At 41.3% G+C, this 6,233-nt stretch overlaps 1 long non-coding RNA gene across 1 annotated transcript; it reads right to left on the reverse strand.

Moving 5' to 3' along the window:
* Window positions 1-1,363: 1,363 nt before the first annotated feature.
* On the reverse strand, window positions 1,364-3,100 carry LOC119363382. The gene is made up of 4 exons (XR_005173934.1): window positions 2,676-3,100; window positions 2,525-2,587; window positions 2,135-2,184; window positions 1,364-1,608 (listed from the first exon to the last, which is right to left on the reverse strand). It is a non-coding gene; the product is annotated as an uncharacterized LOC119363382 (long non-coding RNA).
* Between the last annotated feature and the right edge of the window lie 3,133 nt (window positions 3,101-6,233).

Raw genomic sequence — 6,233 nt, forward strand, 5'->3', positions numbered from 1 at the left:
AGAAAATAAAATTACCATATGAATCTATCATGAGATCCACTTATGGATTGCCTACCAAAGATGGCAATACCTAGATCTATCCTTGTTTTTATGTCTAGCTAGGGACGTTAAACGATAGCACTTGTTGGGAGGCAACCCAATTTTATTTTGTGTTTTTTGTTTTTGCTTCTGTTTAGGAATAAATAATCCATGTACCTTCTGTTTGGATGTGGTTTTATGTTTTAATTAGTTTTTGTGCCAAGTAGAACCTATAGGATGACCTACGATGATAGTTGACTTGATTCTGCTGAAAAACAGAAACTTTGCACGCACGAATTTAGTTATGATAAATCACAGGAACGTACTTTTGCGTTGATTCTTTTTGATGATGATCAATAAACAAATTGTCCAGGACTTCTATTTTGGAGAATTTTTAGAGTTCCATAAGTTTGCGTTAGTTACAGATTGCTACAGACTGTTTTGTTTTTGACAAATTCTGTTTTTCGTGTGTTGTTTGCTTATTTTGATGAATCTATGGCTAGTAAATTAGTTTATAAACCATAGAGAAGTTGGAATACAGTAGGTTTAACACCAATCTCTACTCCTAATGGAGCAGTTGGTAGGTCGCGTTCCGGGTTTTATTTTCGTCCCACCTAACCCGGCCTATTTTGGTACTTCTTTGGTACTACTTCCCACCTCCCTCCCAACCGCGGAAAACCAAAAAAAACCCGAGATGGAGTCCCGCACCCGCACAACCTCCCGTTATTATCATCTGAGATGAACGAAAAAAATAGAAAAACCACCGGCCACGGACCGGCGAAGATTAACCAGCCAAAAAACGGGATTGGTCTCGAACGAGTACTCGTGCCCTCGAGCGAGGTCTCGCGTGGTTCTTGCGAGTACCAAACGCAGACATCACCCTCCTTCGCCCGCTGCCGCCCATCGGTCCTTCCCCGCCATCCCACCGCCTGACTCCATTGCTCCGGCGCTGGTCCTGTTTACAACTCCCCGCTGAGCGCTTCGAGGATCCGGCGCGGATCAAAACCGCCGGTATCCATCGCGCCAGCGCGGATCCCCTTCTGGACCTGAAGCTGGACAGGTCCAGGACGTGGCGCCAACGCCAACGGCGTACAAGATCCGCCCTCCAGGTATCACATATCTGAAATTTACATCCATACACATATACAATGGTATGAACCTACAACCTACATAACAAACAGGTCCAGGACGTGGCGCCAGCGCCGACGGCGTACAAGATTCGCCCTCCAGGTATCACATATCTGGAATTTACATCCATACACAAATACAATGGTATGGACCTACATAACAGATCTGAAATTTACATGATTTCATATACACAGCCATCACATACACACTGCCAGCACATACACACTGCCATCGCATACACACATTGGATACTTTGTCGTAGCCTGCCATCGCATACACACTGCCAGCACATACACACAGCCATCGCATACACACATTAAATACTTTGTCGTAGCCTGCCATCGCATACACACTGCCAGCACATACACACAGCCATCGCATACACACTTTGGATACTTTGTCGTAGCCTGGGTCCAGTTGGAGCACCATGATCCTTAGAAGAAAGGTGGAGGGCTGGCCTGACTAATAAAGGACCCATAAGTAAGAATACCATCACCAAACGGCATTGCAAGGAATGAAAAGATGGAACCAATGTCCCTAATAATTTTGAATTGTAGCTGTTATTTTGAATTGCATATTATGATGGAACCAATGTCCCTAATAATATTTCAAAGATGAAGCTCTCAAAGATGTACTTGTGCCTTTTGCTGAATGTGTTCTATGTTTAGATTACCATACTTGATTTGCTGTTAAGGCATGAATGAGAATGTGCAAGATCACATTGTTGCGGGGAGTATGTAAAGGGCTCAGCCTGCGGGAGTGTAGCGGCCGGAAAAAAACATCATCTAAGATGCAACTTTTGATGAAAAAAAGAAGGAGATGTATTTTTTCTTTTATATTTTTTGCGGGAAAGTAGGAGCTATAACTTAAAGATCATGTCAACATAGCAACTTACAAATGCTTTGAATGCATGCTTCAGCGAAGTCATCTCATAGATGAAGGAAAGAAGGAGCTATAACTTAAAGAGCATGTCAACATAGCTACTTACAAATGCTTTGAATGCATGCTTCAGCGAAGTCATCTCATAGATGAAGTAGCCTAAAAATCGCAGATATTAGCCAAGAGAACAAGCAAGCAAGACATGCAACTGAATGTTAGATAGGAATGCTTGCCTATCAACCATATGTTGGACTTGGAGCCATATGAAATATAAGCAACAAGTTCAGTTATTTCAAGTATTTTTCCTACCTGATTTTCTTAGAGCATACTTACCGAGCCATATATTTATTAGCTGAACAAATATTTCTTAGAGCATACTTAGTGAGTAACCTTCTAGTATTAAGTGAACTGTTACTATCAAATAAAGCTGCTGCTTATCAGAAGCTGACCAAATAAAAATGCAGACAGACTTACTCAATTTATTAGCAATCTAACTAACCTGAAGAAGTCCGGTAAGTAGAACAAGTCGGGCAGGAGGCACAAGCATGAGTGAATCTACGAACTGTTGCACTCAAAATTTTCTTAAAGTTCAAGATAGAATAAAGTCGAGGAACTCAATGATTGACTATTGATGCTTTGAATTAAAGTACCTTCTTATTCATGCCTTCAAGTTCGCCATCTCTCTTGCGTTCATGTTGCATCTATTATATCCATCTGATCATCTCCCAGGCCTCAAAAACACCAGAGCTAGCGGTCATTTCATTTGCGAATGGGTAATGCAAGAAGCAAAGCCGGTGAACATGAACAAGAAGACGCCATAGCTACAGGTAGTGTTCACTGTACTATGAATACTTGCTTTTCTGCTAATATTGCGCTTCTTGCATAATGTATTGCAGATCAGACGAGCGTAAAACATGCTGAAGAATACAACGCAAACTTGATACCCATTGATGAACAAGTAGATGATATTCGCGCAATTGAACCCGGTATATAAAGTGTGAAAATACTGTGATGTGATGCCTGACATGCAAGTCTAACAATGACTTGTACCATGCTTAATGTCTTGCAGCACCTACGAGCGAAACAAAAATGAAAGATGGTAATCCAAACATCATATCCATAGCTGCAGATGTTGATCCTTTTTACACGATGGAGACAGGTACATGATTGATTGCGTGCATACCAGACAAATATTGAAGTTGTATTCATGCTTACTATACTCTACAGATGGACCGGAAAGGGCAAGGCCTAGGTACCATGATGATGGTCAAACATTTGCACCTACGGATAGCCTAACACTCGATCATGGTATTCATAACATGCAGCTACGAGATAATTCTCAAGGTATCCATAGGCATGATATCCACCTTCCCAACCGTCGTTTTATTTGTTTTCTTATTTGTATTTATACATGCAGACGACACTGCTTCTGAACATCATGAAACTCTATCATTAAATAATGAATGCAATAAATATGCGGATAATGCATTGGAGCAGTACAATGCAAGGAAACGTGCAGCTTATCGGATTAAACGAAATGAGGATATTGTCAGCTTACAGAATGAGAATCAGCCGGTAGTTGCAAAATCTGGTAAGCTTGATGGACACTCTTAGTTTGATGTGTATACGTATGTTGCTTAGTAGGTAATATTGTGCTTATATCCCGGTTAACAGAATATATGATGCACAATAATTTGCCACTTATTAGATCATAGGGATCTTATCAACGCTCGTAGGCGGGCTGCTTATCGCAACAAGTTGCCAGATGATTTGGGTAACCAACAAGTCATTGGGAAGTCCGCCCGTCGCCGGTCTCTATGTGATATCACAAATGTTCTCGAAGATAGGGAGAGAACTAAACCTAATGTCCAAGATGAAAATGCACTTGCCCTTCAATCATCAGGTAAGCTTAAAGAGTATTATCCATGATATTCGGTATGTCAAAACCATTTAGCTAACATGTGTTTGGACAACTTTTTGTTCACCAGACAACCCAGCTAACTCTAACTATACAACATTCTCGCATGACGCGTCAACATTTTCTATTACAACTACGGGCCTTTCTGGTCTCGTTAATGAGAATGAAAGTCAAGGTGATCATATTTTGAGTACTCATTGAACAAATTGCTCACATGTTTCTGTTATATTCTCTAATATTTGTGTTTGCCCCTAATGACATCTGATGCAGTAGCAGTCCATAATTACACCCAAGAAACAGAGGATAGAACGGAAGCAGAACGCAAGAGAGACCATAGAAACGCACTGAGAAGGGCCTCCTATCGGCAGAAAAAGCTACCTAATGTCCGAGATGAAATTGCAAAGACCCTTGTGTTAACAGGTATGGTTCAAAATGTTTTTAACATTATAGTTGGTATCGTCTTAACCAATTAGCATAATTTTGTTTGGTCAAATCTGGTTCACCAGACAACCCAACCAGCTCGGAGTCATTTCCAAGTTCAAATACGGTGTCATCTGGAATCATCTGTGACACCGAGCATCAAGGTGATCATATTGTTCCTAATCATCCACCAATTTCGTGGGCGTATCTGTTTTATTCTCTAATATTCGGGAATGTAATCTTGTAAGACACCCAAGAAGCAGAGCTTAAAACGGAAGAAGAACGCAAGAGAGACCATAGAAATGCCCTGAGGAGGGCTTCCTATCGGCGGAAGAAACAATCTAGCGTACAAGTTGAACATGCACACAACCTGCATTTATCAGGTATGCTATTAATGATTTAACCATTATGTTAACAACCGTTTTTATCAATAAGCAATAATATGTCTGGACAACTTTTGTATGCAAGGCAACCACACTAGCTCTAACTATACATCATTCTCGGATGATGCGTTGGCATTTCCTGATTCAACGGAGGTCTCGACTGGGATCGTTAGTGACATAGAGCTACAAGGTATTGTAATTTTGTTCTACTCTAACAGAAATTGCTTCCATCTTAGTTGCATGTTTTTTTATTTTCGGTAATGTTTATAATGGCTCCAGACGGGATCTTGAATGACATACAAGAAACAGAAGAAAGAACTGAAGAAGAACGCAAGAGAGACCATAGAAACGCCCTGCGGCGAGCTGCTTATTGGAGGAACAAGGATAAGCGTATCCAGGATCAAAACAAACATGCATCTGCTACTTCAGGTATGCGCTTACATTTAGTATCCGTTTCTATGGCAGTCCCTGCTATTCTATATGTGACTCCTCCAAATCCGATAAATCAAAATTAACTAAATATGAATTTAACTTATTTTTGATCCAAACGACCAAAATAGCCCTAGCGTTACAGAATTAATGAAAGAGGGAGCAACATGTCCCCCTTCAACTTTACACGTGTCTGTCATTCAGGACACTGTTCTAGCTAGGAGGTAGACTGACAATGAGCGGAAACGTAATTTAACAAACGATCAAAGGGAGGCAAAAAACGCAAGGAGCAGAGCATGCCATCAGAAGAGATGTGACGAATTAACGTTGGAGGTCAGAGAAATAATGAACGAAAAAAGACGCGAGAGGAGCGTGCAACGCCGCAAACTCATGTCGGCGAATGAGAAGGGGGAGTCAAGTGCACAGAGGAAGGCCAATTATGATCGAAGGAAAAAAAACGTGCAAAGAATGCATCGCAATCCCCCTTACAGACCTAGCAAACTCAGACTCCGAATGTCCCACATGCCCAAGCCGCGCATCACCCGTCTCCCAGGCCGCAAAAGATGATTCATCTGATGATGATCCGGGGACGAATATGCTGACATACTCTGTCGGTGCCACTGGTAAGAATTTGCGATTGTCACTTTCTTAAGCTCATTCTCAGCATGTCGTTCTAACATGATTGTGTCCGTTGTCACTATCTGTATGATGACAATGCAGAAGACATCGATGTTTTCCAAAGCGGCACCATGCGTCATGAGCAGGAAGCACATGAATTGATTGATGAGGAGTACTACATGTTTTGCAACGAAGGTATTGCAAACCCTACACTATTGACACTTTGGAGCTCTATTGTTGTCTCATTTATTTGTTGTTAGTGAATTGTACGTGATTTTGCAACAAATCACCGTAGGATCCGATAATGACATATTGGATGATGATGAGGAAGCGAGCAAGTCTACCGATAAACTTAGCGAGATTGATCCATTTGACACTGTCTACTCAAACATTCCAGACAGCACTCACGTCCTGAAACTCAATGAAAATTGCAAACACTG

The sequence above is a fragment of the Triticum dicoccoides genome, chromosome 2B (genome assembly GCF_002162155.2).
Source record: "Triticum dicoccoides isolate Atlit2015 ecotype Zavitan chromosome 2B, WEW_v2.0, whole genome shotgun sequence".
Lineage (NCBI taxonomy): Eukaryota > Viridiplantae > Streptophyta > Magnoliopsida > Poales > Poaceae > Triticum > Triticum dicoccoides.